This window comes from Lacerta agilis, chromosome 8, assembly GCF_009819535.1.
Source record: "Lacerta agilis isolate rLacAgi1 chromosome 8, rLacAgi1.pri, whole genome shotgun sequence".
In the NCBI taxonomy this organism is placed as follows: Eukaryota; Metazoa; Chordata; class Lepidosauria; order Squamata; family Lacertidae; genus Lacerta; species Lacerta agilis.
Genome location: NC_046319.1, coordinates 50,567,826 through 50,587,579, shown reverse-complemented (window position 1 = coordinate 50,587,579; position 19,754 = coordinate 50,567,826). Strand labels below are relative to the sequence as shown.

Genomic DNA, 19,754 nt, shown 5'->3' with positions numbered 1-19,754 from the left:
AAGATTTATTGTTTGCAATAGGATCCAATGCAAGAGTCACATCTTAATTATTTCTCTTTTTTGTTTTAAAGTGCAGAAAATTCTCCGAGCCCAACATATTTCATCAAGAGGGTGATTTTTTTTGCTCTTGGAATAAATTAAATAAATCAGCACAAATGTGCTTGCTTTGTGTAAATGTCTCCCCATGCTAATCTTGATTTTTGAGATGCAATGTGGTGGGGGGGCAGGAAGTTTTCAGTTTCTATTTTACATGCAGGAAGTAAACGTATAGAGGTTTACATAAAACAACAGGCGATATGAGTGTTGGTTAGGGGGTTGTAACTAAAGAGCATCATGGAAAGACATGCAGTATGGGGGCGGGGTTTAAATGACGCCCTTACATAGTGAAAGCATCCATGACAGGACCATTTGGTCATGCTTACTAGCCCAACTCCTGACAATGGCACTCCTGACAGAGCCAATTTTGAGAGGTAGGGGGAGCAGGGGGGAGCCCCAATGCTCTGGCAGAAGTCCTTGCTCAGGCTTCTGTTGATGGGACTAGTGAATTGAATCTGGCCCTCTCTGTGTCCACACTGGTATGTGCACAGGGCCCCTTCATACTGTTTCTGAATGGGCAACCTGTACTACTCACTGCAAGCTGCTCCTGCTGGAAGAAAGTAAAGGAGTTCGGTGGGGCGTGGCCACTGTCCGGAGCCGTGGAAGGTGAGGGCCCCAGGCACGCCCCCAGGCCGGTGTTCGCAGGGTGAGTCCCTAGCTGATGTGCAGCAGCAGGGGCTCATCCACCGTGGTTAACCCTTCCCAGACTGCCAGCACGACGTACTGGAGTCGGATATAGTCGGCTGATCCAATGCCTAAGCCAATACCGCTCAACATCCGTAACCAATAAAGTTGTGGCCATTTATTTCCCATTTGAACCTTACATATGGTGTCTTGTGTCTTATTTCTCCGCGGGAGGGATCGGGTCCTTGACATGCAACCAACAGTAATTAAGTGACCAAGCGGCTCTGTACCTGCCTAGTAAGCTTTTTATAATGTTGAGTCCACATTTTGTCTTCTAACTTTCTTTACAGAGATTCAATTGACTTACTTTGGAAAAATAAAAGCTAAGTGTCCAGGCCTCCTGCTGCTTATGAACACAAAAGGGAACTAGAAATCTACCCCCAAATGAACTGAATGCACCCAGAAATTGTGGGAACTATTTCAGCAATTTCTTAACTAGTTCAGCAAGCCTTGTTCTAAGACATTGGCCTTCCAGTAGAGAAGATCTCCAAAAGGTCCAATAACCACATTAACTTCCACCTCAAGTTGAGTATGATTTGATTTGCAAATGACATAAATTTGCATATGACTCAAAGATGTGTGAGTTACCCTCTCCCAGACCAACTCCTAAAGCAGTGATGGAGAGCTTCAAACCAAGTGGCCAAATATCTCTATCTGGCCCTTGGGATTCTTCCTAGGACACACCTCCTCACTGGTCCTACTTTACAGCTTCTTTGAGGTTTTTTTGCCTGGCTGGAAATGGGACTTTGAACTCTAATAATGCCTCTGGCTTGGCTGGACAGAGGTACAAGAAGGGTGTATGAGAGCAAAGAAATTGGCCTACTCTACAAAGGTAAAAATCTATATTCTGCTCACTTTTGCCTTCCTCTCTGCCTTCCACTAGCATGTGGCCCTCATAAGGTTGCCTAGGAGGGATTGTGGCCCTCAGGCTAAAAAAAACAACCCTGCCTTAAAGTCACAGGCATTGTTATGGGACCCTGAGTGGTTTGCAATGTTCCGTTGTTGTTTTTAATGCTGTTCTTTTTTTTACAAAAATAATCACATTCCTTCCAGGGCAGCTGGGGACACTGCACAATTATATAAAAATTACCTCCTCCACCCCAGATAACCTCTGTTCTTCTAAATTGGCATATGTATGTTTTTCATAGCTGTCAACTTTTCCCTTTTCTTGCGAGGAATCCTATTCGGAATAAGGGAATTTCCCTTAAAAAGGGGGAAAGTTGACAGCTATGATGTTTTATGCAGATTTGTGCCATGGACTTGTGGCTTTTAATTCCTTGAGAGAAGAAGTCAATAGTCATAGCTTTTGTAGCCTGGAAAGAGAAAAGATTTGGTGGGAAATGCCATTTCATTGATGGTTCAGTTCATATTACAGGAAGGGAAAATGGATGTGAAGGCTCATTCTGTGTTTCAAAGGCAACATGTTTAAGGAGATTATACTCCTTGGCATCACACTTCAAAGAGAAGTCTGCCTTCAGAGCTTGTATTTATGACCCGAAGCACCTTATAGATTTTCCTGCCTTCGGTTGTCACTGAATTGACTTGTTACCCAACTATTCTGACCTCCCCTCTTGTTATGGTTTCTACTTTGTCTGTTAGGCACTTGAGAGAGGACAGGTGAGGATGATGAACCATTCAGAATGGAGTGAAGGCAGCAAGCAGGTCAGCATTAGAGGCACATCACGGCTACATCTAATTCCTCTATGTGTCACATTTGAAGGCACATCGGTTTGTCTGCATGAGTTCCATGCCCAAGGACTCACCTTCTGCATCCTCAATGCCCACACTGTTCCCCAGACCACTCTTCTTCAACCTGCTCCCCACCAGATTTTGGACAACCACTCCAACTCCCACCAGCCTCGGCCACCATGGCCAATGGTCAGAGATGATGGGAGTTGTGGTCTAAAACATCTTGAACTCACCAGGTTGGCAAAAGCTGCACTGGACAGTAACCTGGGAGTAGGGCTGCAGGAGAAATTAATCCTGTTTGCATTTTAATGAGAAGCAATATAATTTGCACTTCTAGACCCAATACATCAAGTGAAACACAAATATCAATGAAAATGTGCATTTATCTGAATTTTTCAATGCAATTTGATGTCAAAATATCTCTTTAAAGGTACATTAGAATACATTTATCGGGAATAACATTTAAAATGCTTTATATTTTGGGAAATTGCTTGTAAAAATGTGTGTTTTAGTATCCAGTGCATACAAAAATGGGTACATTAGGAGACATTCACACTAAAAATCTTTGCAAACGACTGTGGAAATATGCAAAACTAAATTTAAGACTGGGGGAACTGAAATGATAGATGTGTCCATTCCTAAATAGTAGAACTAACCAATCCCTTTCTGGCTCTTTGGTCAGCATTACAGCCATGGGACACGGGCCCTTTGGCTTTTCAAGAGACCACTTATAAAATAAATAAAAAAAGAAATATGTGGGATATCTCACTGTTTTAAAGCTTTGAAAATAATATTCTTTTCTGTACCATCTATAAACTCTGTGCTCCCACCTTGAATAAAATTTGCTTCGATTGCCAGCAGCCAGAACAAATTCTCCCGGGGGCAGATCCAGCCTGCAGGCTGACAGCTGGCCATCTCTATCAAATCCAAAAGCAGCTGGATATTTTGACTTGATGCAGAGCTTGACATGTTGCAATATATTATTTATGTGTTGGTCGGCTAAGTGCATATCCTACCTTTCCATTCATATATGTGGGGAAGCAGCTTCTAGACTAACTACTTCCTCACGTCATGAGTAACCCAAAAGGTAACCGGGTTGGATGGGCTGCAGGTGAGTAAGGGTGGGGCTGTTGAGAGAGTGCAAGCTTCCACACTCCTCCTGATGACTTATAAAGACTCAGCAGCTTATACACCATCTCGCACTCACGCATACACACCACACAAAAACCTACATGCGCTTACCCACAGTACACACACCACATTCCCATTGCAAGACTGGGCTGAAATTTTGGTCTGGGGGCTGGTAATTCACCTGAAGTGACTTGGTGGTGTGGATCTGACCCACTAGCCCTGGATTTGACACCCCTGCTGTAGAGTAAGGAATTTGCAGATTAAGCCTCTTACGAGCTCTGTATGAAGGAGGTATGTTGCAACGTTCTGCCTGGTAGAGGATATGCAGACTAGGATGTGCCTGCAAGTTTCCAACAGCCATTTGATTATGACTATCTGGTTGCAACCCAAATATTTTCAACATAGACTCTTTCAATTTTCCACTGAACCAAGGGAGACAAGGCATTAGAAGTTCTTTCTAGCTTTCTTCCCTGCCTCTGGCCTTGTTTCATTCAAGCTTCTCCCACCCTCAGAGTAGGATCCTGTTCACTGTCTAAGCAGGTGGAATGGACACAAGAAAAGTGCATGCAATATTGTTTTGCCCCGTAGTAGAAACAAGCAGTTATCTAATAATTCATTGAGCAGAGATACGTTTCAAACTGCTGACTGTCCAACTCCAGAAGTGGCTAGGTGTATCTTTTCCAGAAAATAAAACAGAACATTAAGTATTCATGCAGCAGAGTTCTTTAGGTTCTTTAGGAGCACAGTTTACTCTTGTGTGCCCAAAGAGCATGTTGAATAAGGTCAGTCCTGCTGAGCCACATCTGGAATTACAACCATCAGGACTGAACCCTGGTAAAAACCAAAGAGCTCCAGGAGGAGCACACCCAAAAGACAAAGCAGTCCACAGAACAATGATAGGCTGGGATTCAACAGTTAAGATTAATGTTATAAAATTATGCAGTGTGAACTGAGCAATTAATGTGCAAAACAGCTGGCCACTGAGCACATTCACCAGGCCTCATGGAGAATGTGCCCATAATCCATCCATGAAGAGGGGATTGTGAAGAATTAAAAGTAGTATTAACTTACAGTAGCAAAATGAAGGTAGGTTAAAACTATCTAAATTACAAAAGTACAAAATCTAAGTTCAAAATGGTGTCTGAGCTGCAGAGCTCACACATGCACATGTGCTCAGCTTGGAGGCAAGCTAAAGAGAGAGCGGTGCCCAGGCAGGAATGAAGTTTGTAGTGTTACAGCTTCCTGCCGAGGCAGACAAAGGACGTGCTCTCACAGAGCTCTCTAGCAAATTTTACAGGAAAGTTCGGTGACTCTCAGTCCCTTCCTGTGCCTACCTAGCAAAACATGAATTGTTGGTTTGACTGCAATAATGCTCCAGTCAGGGCATGGCACCTCTCCTGATGTACAACTGATCAGTGGTCAACTGAAGGCATGAGCAGGCAGGGGCCCAGGCCCCTGAACATTGCTGCATCAGGCCAATGCATCATGTAGTCTAGCGTCCTGTTCTCATAGTGGCCAACCAAATGCCTGTGGGGAAACCCATAAACAAGATTTGAGCACAACAAGCGCACTCTCCCCTCCTGTGGTTTCCAGCAGCTGATATTCGGAAGCATTACTGCCTCCAACAGTGGTGGTAGAAAATAGCCATTGTGGCTAGTAGCCATCAATAGCCCTCTCCTCCACGAATTTATCTAACCTTCGTTTAAAGCATCTAGGTTGATAACCATCACTTCCTCCTGTGGAAGTGAGTTCCATTGTTTAATTATGCACTGCATGAATAAGTCCTTTCTTTTATCTGTCCTGAATCTTTCAACATTCAGCTTCATTGGATGTCCATGAGTTCTAGTGTTATGAGAGAGGGAGAGAAAAAATTATCTGTCCACTTTGTTCATGGCACATGTAATTTTATAAACTTGTATCATGTTACCTTTTCTCTAAACTTAAAAGTCGCAAACACTGCTGGCTCCAGATCCAGTAAAGCAGGTTCTGCATGTTGGGGGCTGGAATAAATCCCCCTCCAAAAAAAAAAAATCTGTCTCTGCTCCTGTGGCTGCAATGGCAGCCTGGCACACAGCAATTAAGTGGGTGAGACTCTCCTTCCAGGAAACGCTTCCCTTGTTTAATGTGAGATGAGTGACTGAGAACTGAACATGCTGGAAGGGAGTCTCCTGGAAGAGAAAGTGTCACATTTTACAGAAAAGAGAGTTTATGACGCCTTCTCTGTGTTCCTTTCGAGATTCATTTCATATTGTTCTGACAGCTGTGGGACTGGGTGTGCTTCAAAGGAAATGGGAGAGTCATTCATATCACAGTGTCCCTCTGCACAGACATACAAACAGAGAGACACACGGCTCTGCAAAGATGGCTCTCCATGAAACCAGGATGACACAATATTTACTAAGCAATTCCTAATTTTCAGGATTTGAGCTGAAAATTTCATGGTGGAAGGCGAAGCAAAACATGCACATCGCTTTGGATTTCCACTCCCTCCCTCTCCAGGCAGAAAAGCTCAGTCAGTGTGATATATATTTATTTTAAACATTTCTTGCCTGCAACTTCACAGCAGGCTACAACTAAAATTTGTTGATTGGCAAACAGTGGGTTGAGGGGGGAAGGGAGATAAGCAGGTGGAGTGCTGATAGTTACACCTGTTGGGTTTCTGCCTATCATTCAGCAGCTAATGGAATAAATCCATGGTGGCAACCAAAACCTCCACAAATGAGAGCTTTAAATGATGTTCAAAAAGCCTGTCCTCTCCAAGGTGGAGGCCCTGTGCTGTGTCCTACAGAGATTAGGCAAGGGTACCAGGGATTAGGGATGGGGAAGAAATTTGATTTTGTTTATGTTTTAATGAGAAATGAACTAATTTGCACTTCTCAAGCAAATACATGAACCCAGCCATCCTTCAAAAAAATTCTCTGAATTTTGTAATCCAATCACCAGATGTGTACAAAAATGTATATATTAGGGGAAAGTGTGAGTGAAAATGCATCTATTAATGAAAATAACACCAAAAAATGTGTTATAATAGGGGAAATTGCTTGCAAATATGTGTATAGTAGTCAAAACATCATACATAATTGTTTATTAAAATAGATTCACACAAATGACGGCAGAAATGTGAGGAGGTGAATTTCAGGTGGGGAAAATGAGAAACTGAGAGAAACTGAAATTGTTCATCCCTGCCAGGAACAGGTGCTTTGACTACCAGCCTAGGAGAAGGAAGAGTGAGGCCATGGCATCAAATGTGTCATGCAGCTCCCAGTGGATACATAGTTCGTCCCGCCCATACACATACACACATCTTGCCCAAGAGATGTTGCCTAGGCTCATACACTCCCCACGACCACCACACACACACCACCCATCATGGGATGACTTGCTCTTGTGTTTCTCATTCACATGCTTTGTTATCTTGTTCACAGAGTGATATTAGTTCTATACAGAGGTGTAGTGGTCCAGCATCCCGGGGGGGGAATCCAAGACCCATTGCTATTTCTCCAGTGTCCTAGAACCACCCAATCAACATGAAAGGGGAGCTCTTTTAGCCACTAAGAAAAAGTCATCTCACTCTTTGTTCTAATTGGAGCCAATCAGAGTGAGTCAGCCAGTGAGGGTTGGCTCCTAGGGTCACTCTGGAGAAAGCATGTGGGAACACTGGAAACTCAAGGTGCTTCACTTTCAAGAGAACAGTGTTCAAGTTCTGGACGTACAGTTGAATTTCAAGGAAAGCACAAGCACAACCCAACTCTGAAAGAAGATATTTGAGCACACCATTTGCCCGTGTTTGTGCACAGAAAATATAAGATCAACTGAAAGGCAACACATGGAGATTTGCACTGATCGCTGCAATGTACTCCTGATTATTTTTATTGTATAATTATAAGATGAATGGGTGTGGCTATGAGGGGTGTGTCTGTGATGATCATGAGGGGACCCTGCTAAATTTGCCACTATACTACTGGTCTTATGCCACCAGTTGTATTCTGATCTTCTTGACTGAAGTCATGCTTGCAGCAGCCTGGCTAAGCACAGTTCCTGGGAGTTCTGAACTTGTACCTCCAGCCAGTTTTGTTTTGCATTGTTAGGAATACCAAGCTGGCGTTGCTTCTTTTTCGAAAGCTGGGTGCTCTTTTTTATGTTAAATATTCATTCATTCCTAGCTTACACCAATTGATTCATATTACATTCGTCATCGTCGTCATCATCTGTTTATTCATAGGCCACTTTCCCACAAGATTGTGCCCAAAACAACTTGCAACATATCAGATGAACAATAACAATTCAAAAAGAAAAGCATGTTAGGAGCATTAGACACAATCGTAACGTCAATAAGTAAATACAAAAAAAAATCAATTCATACAACATTGTGGAAAACAATACTCAGAAGCTAATTTAACAGCTTACAGCTAAACATGTTATACTAGCAGCATGAAAGATAGCTATACTTTAAGGGAACTAAAAGTACAATATTGTAGAAATGTAAAAGCTGCTTATAAAGAAAACAAAGGAATTAAAGACTTTTTATAAAGAAAGAATATATATGAGTACATGATTACATTGCAATATAATTTTATTTTATTTTATTTTTGGTAAACCACTTAGGGAGCAATTCAATGCACAAGAAGCTGGCATAAAGCACGCCGGTGTGAATTAAGCCAGTGTAAAGTTACACTAGATGCAAACCAGAGCCAGCAGGGTGTAGTGTTTAGATTAGAGAGTGTTGGGCTGGGACCTGGGAGACTAGGGCTCAAATCTCCACTCAGCCTTGAAGCTCACTGGGTGGCCTTGGGCCAGTCACTGCCTCCCAATCTAACCTACCTTGCAGAGTGGTTGTTGGAATTAAATGAGGAGGGGAAACAGCATGTGTGCTGCCTTTAGCTCCTTAGAGGAAAGGGTTAGATAAAAAATACAATAAGCCTGATTCGGTAGTGGGGCAGTGGCTGCTGCTGCTCTGCCTGGCAGAGGGGAAACAAGCCTTTAAAACAGTGTTCTGTGTTGGGTTGCTGGGTCATGTGACTGATCTAAATGTGCTTAGGATCCAGCCTAAGTTCCCTCAATGCCCCCCCCCAGTCCCACCACGTCCCTTGAATTCCCCTTCTTAGGAGGGGATTACTCTGGACAATCAAGTTACATTGGCATGTCTTCAGCTGGGCCAGGAATCAGCCAGCTGAGCTGGAGATCCACTGCACCCCAAGATACGCATTCTGGCAGATCAGGCCACAGGATCACTTCCTTAGAGGCTCTACTTACAACCAAGCAATATAAAAATGTTGTTAAATGAATACATGCATATTTTAAAAAACATACTTATTTAGAAAAAAAAGTCATGCCTGTTGCATCACCCACCACAGGCCTGTGGCCCCTAGAAAGTTGCCCATTGGAGAACTGAACTGAAAAAATGTCCCCCACCCCAGCTTGCGTCTTTCAGACATCAAAGAGGTCATCAAGGTTGCCACCTCTTTGCACTGGCCCTGCTCCTGCGCCTTTACCTACTGCAGCCCACCACACAGGCTGCTTCTTAGGAAGAAAAACTGGAGAACGTGGACAGCTCATTGGGCAAACCTGTAAGAATTTTTTTAAAAAAATAATAATTACAGTATTTACTTCAAATCAAAATTCCCCGGCTGCCTTTTAATGGGCATATTTACAAAGCCATGAATAATAATAAAGTTATCTGTAATGATGTTTGGAAGTGATGTCTTTAGTGTTTGGAGAGTTTTCTATTATATCTCCTAACAGATTAAGTCTAAGCTACGCTCTGGTTTGAAGCAGCCAGAAAAGGGGGTTTAACTATAAGTAGATTTTGTGATGCATTTTTGGGGTGGGGGGAGAGGTGCACAAGATAAGAGGCTGGCTGTCTGTTACCTTTGGGTGGGGAAAGGTATTTCTTTTTTGCCCTGTTTTCTTGGCTAGTGTCCTGTTAGTGCTTTTCCTTTTCCTATCTCCAGGTGTATGAGATGTAATCCTCAGTAACTTGGCAGGCAATTTAGAAGTGTTGTTGTTGTTGTTTTTTTAGTTATTTACTCCATTGTTGCTCCTCCCTTCCACCCGAAAGCTTAAAGCTATGTAATAGTTCCTCCATTTTTCTTCTCAGCAACCCTGTGAGGTAGGTTAGGCAAAAGAGATATTGACTAGACCTCCCTGGTCCTAGCCCAACACTCCTTCCCATGAAAAAGCTGTTCACTTTCCAAACTCCTCGCACTCCGGCAGGGAGATAAACTGGACTAGAATCTTTATTTCTGTTGGGCTGGTTTTCTCCATGTTTGAAGGGTTTGAAAGCCGGCCCCTGTCGTCCCTCCCACATTCTCAGAAACAGCTGCGCAATGTTTTTAAGCGCATGGCACAAATCCTGAGCGTTGAATTATTTTCCCAAAAATTTCTTTGCTTTCAAAGCTAGCACCATGGATAATAAGCAAGACGGCCATGAAAAAATATAACAAATAGTATTGCAAATGGAAGAAGATGCATGCATGATGGAGAAAAATGAGCTTCTTTTGAGATGCTCCAAATGAGCTGAGCGCCATTATCCCGCCATTCCCCTTTCAGCATTAATCAGCCCCCATCACCTGTTTGTTTTGGCTGCTTTCTTTCATGTGGGTTTTGTTTTCCCACCCACCCATCTGGCCTTTAATGGCAAGAATGTTGTTTTCCGCACACTGCAGCGATGTGTCGAGCATGTGCCTGAATCTACGTGCTCACAGAAACCTGGGCAGATCTTGTGCAGCCCTGTTAAGATACCAGCAGCCGTTGCACCAACTCTCCATTCCACAAGGAGGACTGTATCCAGACCACAGACACCCCACTCTCTTGATCTTTTCCCTACGAAACAACTGACTTTTCCCTTTCTCTGAAGACTCTTCCAGACATGAATGGGTGAATCTGACCATTTTGAATTTTCTCAGTTCCTCTTTTTGTCCAGATCTGACGTTCAGTTCTCCACATGTCCACATCAGTTTACAATCATTATGTTTTTAATTCCTCATGAATATTTAGCAGCATTTCAATGCACATATCTCCTAATGTACATTTTTATGTAGTTTTGACTGATGTGCACTTTTTTGCAAAGCAATTTCTCCTAATATAAGGCATTTTATATATTCCCACATATATGCATTTTATGCACACTTTGCCCTCATACTGTTTATGCATTTTGCACCCTTTTTAATGGTTAGAGAACTGCGTCACAAAATTAGGAGAAATGTAAATCTCAAAGGATTACAGTATTCCAGTTTCTGTATTGTGTTGGGAAATGCAAATAAGGTAGTTTTTCATGAAGATTCTAGAGGCCAGGCCTTATGAGGAATTGTTGAGATAGTTTGGGATATTTAGCCTGGATAAATGAAGACTGAAAGGTGATGCAATAGCCATCTTCAAATATCTGAAGGGCTGTCATAAACGGCCTCGGTCCTGTATACCTGAAGGAGCGTCTCCAACCCCATCATTCAGCCTGGACACTGAGATCCAGCGGTAAGGGCCTTCTGTTGGTTCCCTCACTGCGAGAAGCAAAACTACAGGGAACCAGGCAGAGGGCCTTCTCGGTAGTGGCACCCGCCCTGTGGAACGCCCTCCCATCAGAGGTCAAGGGAATAAACAACTACCTGACATTCAGAAAATACCTGAAGGCAGCCCTGTTTAGGGAAGTTTTTAAACTGTGATATTTTAAATGTATTTTGATATCTGATGGAAGCCGGCCAGAGTGGCTGGGGAAACCCAGCCAGATGGGCAGGGTACAAATAAATTATTATTATTATTATTATTATTATTATTATTATTATTATTAATATCATCATCATCATCATCATCATCATCATCATCATATGCAGGAAGGAGTAGGCTTGTTTTCTCCTGTTCCAGAGAGTAGGACCAATGGATTCAAATCAAAAGAAGGGAGATGTCAACTAACATTAGGAAGAACTTTCTGGTGGAAGGATCTGTTCAACTGTGGAACGGACTACCTCAGAAGGTGGCAGACTCTCCTTCACTGGAAGTTTTTTAACAGAGGTTGGATGGCCATCTGTCAGGAATTCTTTAGCTGGGATTCCTGCATTGCAGGGGGGTGGACTACATTACCCTTGCAGAACTCTACAGCTCTATTATTTTATGAAGCCCCTGCTTCTGCCAAGACCACAGTCACCACAGGCAGTTGTGAGATTGTTGTTAAAATAAAGTTGTGCTCACCACCACCACCGCAAAAGGCGTTAACAAACACTGAAAACTGGAGTGATGGCTCCCAAATTCATCCTATGTATACAGAGCTCATCTGCACTGTACATTCAAAGCAGTATCATACCACTTTGAACTGTCATAGCTTCCTCCAAAGAATCATGGGAACTGTAGCTCTTTCGGGTGCTGAGAGTTCTGAGGAGACCCCCTGCTCCATCCCCCTCACAGAATTACAATTCATGGTTTGTATATAGTCATCTGACTAGACTATTCATCACAGTTTTTAAGATTTTAGAATTAACAAAATCCTCTTAACTGATTGTATTTATTTATTTATTTGTGCATTCATATTCTACCTTACCTCCAGGCATGTCAAGGGTAGTATACATAGTTCTCCCCCATTTTATCCTCACAATGGCCCCGTGCCGTTGATTAGGGGTTGAGAGGTACAAGGTCACTGAGTGGGCATAATGGCTGAGTAGGGATTTGAACCTTGTTCTCCCGAGTCCTTGTCCAACATTCTAACCCCTACACTGTACTATTGGGACTGCTATTTTTCTTATTGTGCCAGGAACAATCTTCTTCTAAGTATTGTGTTTATAAGAGAGGGGTTGGGGTGCTTTGAGCTCCGGTGGTGCATTTAAATTTTTTGTATTTGTGATTCTATACGTTTTTGCAAGTCGCCTACAGGTTCCAGCAGAGATGACACATGAATCCGATAAATAATAATTAAATAATAATAACACTCCCACTTTCACTGATGCAAATTGTTCCCTTTTTAGCAATAGTCTCAGCAGTACAGAAGCAAGGCTTCATTTGTACCATGGACAGCTCCATGCAGTGCTCAGGCTGGAGAGACTCCATAGAAAGCAAATCCCTGATGTTGCTTCAGCACCAGTCGTCCTCCAAATGAGCCTTAAATGGGAGCTGCAGATCTATCTCAGTTACTAGCTCTGCCTTCGGTGACAGGAGTCTCTTCATTTAAAGGAGTCCAGTCTGCTTTAGCACTTATTGAGTCCCGCAGAGCAGGAGAGACTGTAGGTCCACTAGGGCTTCTGAGCTGCAGTGCTCTCAGATAGAGAAGGGTAGAACTGCATCCTTGATCTGGAGAGGCACTGACACAAGGGTTAGGGTTCTTGCACAAATGTTCCTCATCATGCTACTTTTCTATAGTTAAAACCATTCTCAAGGTAGCTTACTACACAAATGGATTTACATAATTACAAAAATATGACAAAAGTAGTCATAGTCAATAAATAAAAACATATCAGAATGTACACAACAAATTTAAACAACCCCCCCCATATAAGTCATAAGGAGATTTAAAAACAGAGGTACAAAAAAGTAATATCAATAACAGCAAAATTAATATATCCAAAATTAAATCTTGACCACAACAAAAATTGCTAAAGTAGGTAGGTATTGATGGACTTGCAGCAAAGATGGTCATCATCTTTGGCTTTTTGTAGCTGGAGTTAATCAATCAATTGTCTCACTGACTATGTACATCTGAAGCAAATTCCCCCTTTCATTCTGAATCCCCAGCATTATCCCGTGAAGGTGGGGTGCTTCACCCCAGAGCCATGACACTAAGCAGGTGTTGTAGGTTTTCACATTATTTCAGAAGTAATTTTTGAACAAAAGAAATATGCCAGTCTTTTGTCAGAAGTGTAACTTCTCTCAAACCACACTTAGCTCTCAGGAAAACCTTTCCCTGTCTGAGAGCCCAAATGGATGGGTCCCTTCTTGCCTAATCATACTTTCCAGACAATATTCATGTTTTTAATCATGTTAACAATGACTCCTTTCTGCTCTCAATGGACTTTTAAAAGCTTTTATGCCAGTTTGCCTTTCAGTGTTACCATAGAAGAGTTATGCAGGGAGGGCATGGAAGTATGCAAACGTTGTCCATTTTCCTGAGTCATTACCGCTGCAGCAGCAGCCATTAGGAACGCCTGTGAAACTATTAAATAAGGTTTATATTTATCTCCTGCATCTAAAGGATTCTGGTGGATGTATTTGTTTATTGCTCAGATACACTTTAAGGACCAATGTTCCGGAAGATTCATTTTATATTCAGATCACTTACTGGGGCTCCTGCCATTTTCCATCAATTTCAGTGGCAATACCCCAGCAATTAGTGTGGTACGATGGAGTCACGCATGTAATGTGAATGCTTTACCCCTTAATATATTCAGAGTAGTTAAAGATGAGGAAAAGGCTAGATTTCTTTAAAAAAAAAAAATTAACATAACCTTATGGTGATATGAGGATCCAAACCTGCTTTCTGAGGTGTGATCCCACCCTGTAGGATATTTCTTACAACCACAGGGGCAGATTGTGGGGGGTCTCACCTGTTCAGCTGACACTGGAAATGGCAGCGTCAGGTGCAAAAAAACAAACTGCAGGGGGTCATTAAAGTCCACCAAAATGAGTTATCCAAGCCCCAAAATTGGTTTGTTTTTGTTCTGAGCCAGTGGTGAACTTCTGAACCCCTCCCCACTGAGCTCTCCACTTGCTACTTTCACCTTCGCCCAAATGTGACCTTCCAGATACCTCTGTCCAGCCCACAGGACTCTCCTTTTTCCACATACACCAATATCACACCCCTCACTAGCCCTGCTGCAAATTTGTGACCATCAGTGTCTCCTGCTTAACTATGTGTTGTGTGGCATATGTTTGGCTCCGAGTTCCACTCCAGGAGGTTTTGCTCATTAAGCTGACACCACTACAGGTGTGTGATCTTGTGCACTGATTTCATTAAACAGTGACGAACAGACGTTGATGCTAAGCATGGCCATCTGGGGGGGGGGGCATGCATTAGTCTGCCCATGCTCACCATCCCACTATCTATTGAGCTGCTCAGATGATGATTTTCACTTTCACACCAATTTTTTTATTGACACTTTCTTGTGTGCAGGCAAAAACCAGGCAACATTAAAACCTCATGAGAGAGTTAGGGAAAATTAGTTTCTAATAGTATTCTTTGTCCTCATCTCAATTTCACATAAAAGCAGGCAACCTAAAATGAATGTTGTCAGGCTACACTCCCAAGGCAGCTCTTAAGCAGTATAGAGCTTTGAAATGTGCTGGTGTGTATGTGTGCAAATTATTTTGATCAGACTTTCTTCTATGTACTCAAGAAGTGATTCAGACTCCCCAAAAGGTCCATGCATCTATGTTGCTTTCCATTTTATCCCTGTTTGAGGATGAAAGTTTCCAGTTACTGTATTTAAACTCAACCTAAAGACCAATTGTTCCGCACCTACATATGAGCTCTATCTTTGAAGATATAATGTTCTCTCCAATAAGACCTCTCAATGCTTGGCGTAACATTTATTCATTTATTCTTAAATGAAATTCTGCTGGCTAGTCTGAACATGGCAGAGGTGGGGAGAAGGAAGGAGGAAAAGCATGCAGTAAGTATGGATACTTGGGTCCAAATTAAGAATGGGGAATAAATTTGATTCAACTTTCATTTAAATGGGAACTTACCTAATTCGCACTTTCCGAAAGCATACACAAACTGAAACAGAAACAGAGCCATACTTTTCTGAATTTTGCAGCACAGGTTCTCCAGCCAAGTAGTGTGTACAAAAATGCAAGTATTTGAGGAATATGTGCATATGTTGGTTTTAAAAAAAAACTCATAAAAATGCATTATGTTGTGGAAAATGGGTTTGTTGAAAAGCTGTATATTAGGGAAAATTGCATGCAAACATGTATATTAATTTCCATGAGAATTTTTTTTAAAGTCAAACTGATGTGGAAATGTGGAGTTTATTGTTTTAAGATCGAAAAAATGAGAAACTGAAATAAGACGGGTTTGCCCATCCCAAGTCCAAATCTAGTCTTCTGGACTGAAGAGCCAAGAACTTACAAGAAATGGCCCTGTATTTGAAAGGCCTGTATGTAGAAGTCTCTTGACTGTAGCATCCTGTAGTCACCCCTGTGGCCCCTCCCACCACTGGCATGTTGCCCCTGGAAAGTTGTGCAATAGGGAATACTGAAAAAAGGTCGTCGTCATCATCCCCCGCCCACTGCTGTATTGGATATGGATGAAATTCTTCTTATACAGCTGTGAGCTGGGTTTGGGAAATAGCCCTAGGCTATGTGCCACTAGCCCTTCCTTCCCTTGAGCCAAGCCATTTAAGCTTAATTGGAATGAGCAGCACTCTTGCGGCATTTCTCCGCAGTAAACATTTAGGAACAGTCAAGTCGCCCCTTTCAAGCTTGACTCATTCATTTCCATCGTGAACTTGATCACTGAACCCAAGTGGAAGTGTGAGGAGCGGAACCGGCTCTTTGCAGTCAGTAATTCCAAAGGTGATAGGATCCCTTTATCCTCCTGCTGGGGCGGGAGCTTGTAATGGGATTTGAGGCCTTTAATCTATCAGGTCAGTGGTTCAGATCCAAGGCAAGCCTGCAGTAACTGCCAGCCATTATCACCCGATAGCTCCTGCAGAAAGTTATTTCAGTCTCTTCTACAAGTGCCTTCTGAGAGGAGATGGGGGAGCTCTGCTGACCCACACACCCCACCCTCTCCTTGTGAAGAGAGACACCCCCGCCCCCAATGGTTGATCACTCTTCCATCCACTTTGAAATCTGATCTCCCAACATTGTTGCCTTTTTCTGGTCAGACTCACTTGGATTGTCTTTTCTAACTGCTGGTCTTAGACATGAAGGGAAGTTCTGCAAACACTGGACAGCTGGCGGTAATGTGCTTTGCCATGGAGAAAGCCCCATCTTCCAATCCCTGGAAGCCTCTCCAGTAAAAAGGGTCTGAGGAAACAGATGGCGGGAAAGAACCTCCTCTTCCTGAGGCCCCGGAGAGGCCCTGACACTCAGAGCCACAGTTGTGGCTTCTGTGAGTTGAGGGTGTAAGAAGAGCCCTGCAGGATCAGGCCCATGGTACATCTAGTCTAGCATTGTGTTCTCACAGTGGCCAAGCAGATGCCTGAATGGGAAGCCCAGAAACATGGTCTGAGCATAACAGCACTCTCCACGCCTGTGGTTTCCAGCAAGAAGAAGAAGAAGAGTTTGGATTTGATATCCCGCTTCTCACTACCCAAAGCAGTCTCAAAGTGGCTCACATTCTCCTTTCCCTTCCTCCCCCACAACAAACACTCTGTGAGGTGAGTGGGGCTGAGAGACTTCAAAGAAGTGTGACTAGCCCAAGGTCACCCAGCAGCTGCACATGGAGGAGTGTAGACACGAACCTGGTTCCCCAGATTATGAGTCTACCGCTCCTAACCACTACACCACACTGGCAACTGGTATTCAGAAGCATTTCTGCCTTTAACTGTGGAGGCAGAGCGAGGTCATCATGGCTAGTGGCCATTGGTAGCCTCACCCTCCATGGGTTTATCTAACCCTCTTTTAAAGTCATCCAAGTTGGTGACCATCATTGCTTCCTGTGGGAGTGAGTTCCTTGATTTAACTATGCACTGCCTGAAGAAAGACTTTCTTTAATCTGTCCCTTACCTTCTAACTTTCAGCTTCATTGGATGTGCCTGACTTCTAATGTTATGGGGGTGGGAGGGGTTTTTCTATCCACTTTCTCCACGCCATGCATAGTTTGTTGAATTTTAAACTCCCTTATATCCAGTTGTGACTGACTGCCAATTGGAACTGGTGGGGTGGAAGGCAGGAAGACCAAGAACAGATTAAGCCTTATGACTGTGTATGACATGAATTTGCATCTGAATCACTTGCAATATTGCATAGGGTTGTAGGGTGCAATCTACCCCTTCATCAGCACCACCACTTTAAACATGTTACCATCCCCAAGTACGTGACTGGTGTAATTGTGGCAACCCAGGATACATATTTACTGGGGACATTTTCTGTATTAGGGCAATGGGCTTTAAATTCTATTCCTGGAACCACTGGCTTCTTTGAGAGCTCTGCAATGAAAAATATCAGTAATGGTGGACATACTGTTGAAAGACAGCTGGTCTTCATTACTGATCATTCCTTATAATGCATACAGAACCTGCACAGAAAGCAGCTGAGGCTAAATAGGCATAACTGTAATGCTTCTATGAACAGAGCATGTACATTCCAGAACGTTTCCCAGCATGCCCTGCAAGCTTCAGGGGTTCTGTAGCAGATAAATCAATGTGGAAAGGGATCTCTGCAACTAGAAAGTTTGAGGAGAAGAGGAGGAGGAGGAGGAGGAGTTTGGATTTGATATCCCGCTTTTCACTACCCGAAGGAGTCTCAAAGCGGCTAACATTCTCCTTTCCCTTCCTCCCCCCCCCCCCCCGCAACAAACACTCTGTGAGGTGAGTGGGGCTGAGAGACTTCAGAGAAGTGTGACTAGCCCAAGGTCACCCAGCAGCTGCATGTGGAGGAGCGGAGATGTGAACCCGGTTCCCCAGATTACGAGTCTACCTCTCTTAACCACTACACCACCTTATTGAGTCATTTTGCCACACGCAAAGATTGGGTTTGATAATTTGGTGTGCATACAAGCTGTTGATGTGCCTTTGATCTTTTCATGTTGGGGGTGTTGAGAGTAGGCAACCATCACTCTTTCTTCTCTCATTTGTAATGTGTTGCTGAACAACAAATGATAGAATTGCCATTCTCTGCATAAACCGTGTCCTCCACTAATTAAAGGCAAAGGTATCACTTGATTTGTGTTGAAGGTGAAGAATGCCAGTTATTTTATCTGAATTTGCAGCAAAGTTGAGTGATTATGGCAGCCCCACCACCATTTGCCCGCAGTTTGGAAGAGGAAGATTTCCAAACTGAAACCCCCTTGTATTGCAAATCAGAAGAAGTCCCAGGAATCTTTTGTTCAAACAGAACCAAAGAAGGAACAATATCCAAAGTGGAGATAAATGCAAAGGTGATAAGGAATTAATGGCACATGAAAGCATGCCTCTTTGCTCTGTGACACGAGCCTTAAATCAAGGGCATCAGTCAGGCATATTGCTGGAAAAAAGAAGGGGGTGGTATTTTGAAAGAGAGAAGCATCTAGGGAGGGAATCTGCAGTGAAATGGAGACATGGAGGATGATCATAGCTCAGAAAGCTACACATGACTAGATTGACTCATAACCCAGAAACAGAATGGGGAAACCTGACCTAGGTGGGTTATACCAGTGACATTGTCCCTTTAAAAGTGGGGGGGGGTATTTTTCTTTGACTACTGATTGTCAGAAATGCAAATGGAAAAATAACTGTCCTGAATTTTATCTGTCCTGAATATTTTATCTGTCCTGAATCTTCAAATATTTAATCTTCATTAGATGTTTACAGGTTATGGGAAGGAGAAAATAATTTCTCTACCTACTTTCTCCATGCCACACATAATTTAATAAACTTCTATCATTTTACCTTTTCTCTCCCAGAAGTAAAAAGTATGGAGACTTCCTGTGGCTTAAAAAAAAAAAGATGTCGAAATAAGGGGCCTCAAATACCCTCTGAGTCGAAACAAAATATGCAGGCACTTTTCTTCTCAGTGTTTGATGTTTTACTCCACCCATTCAGCCAGAAGTATTCCTGTGCGCCCCCCCCCCCCATGATTTAGGCATTTCTCTTGGTTACCTCTTCCAACTCAGCTCAGGTGGGTGGCTACATGGGGAAATGCAGATTACTTGTCATGCAAATTTCTTTTAAAATAAATAAATAAATGAGTAAATAACAAACTGATGCGGAAATAGGGAAAACTGAACTTTACATTGGAACGATGACAAGCACAGAACAACTAAACTTGGCAGATTTTTCCATCCTAATCCACACTCCAAACTGAGTCCTATGGCAGAGTTCTGAAATGAAGTCATGGTTATCTATGTGGAGCAAATATATTTCCTGAAAGGACGTATGTCATGTTCATTCTGGTTATTTCCTCAATGCTAGCTTGTCTGGCTCTGTGGAAATAGAAGGCAAAAACCAGGCCTTCCTGGTGAAGTCTCAGTGTAGCTCTGCAAACTACAGTGGTCCCAGAGGGTAATACTTACCCCGGCGTTGAAATTATTT

At 42.8% G+C, this 19,754-nt stretch overlaps 1 protein-coding gene across 4 annotated transcripts in view; it reads left to right on the top strand.

Moving 5' to 3' along the window:
- Positions 1-19,754, top strand: part of CHST8 (carbohydrate sulfotransferase 8) — a 236,064-nt gene that overhangs the window by 176,759 nt on the left and 39,551 nt on the right. The window contains exon 1 of one of the 4 annotated variants that reach the window (XM_033157405.1): positions 2,380-2,442. The exons of 2 other annotated variants lie outside the window; for them this stretch is intronic. The gene's annotated coding sequence lies outside the window, so the exon portion shown is untranslated. Of the gene's footprint in view, positions 1-2,379; positions 2,443-9,135; positions 9,168-19,754 lie in introns of those variants that run through there. One more of the 4 variants, XM_033157407.1, reaches the window with a different exon arrangement.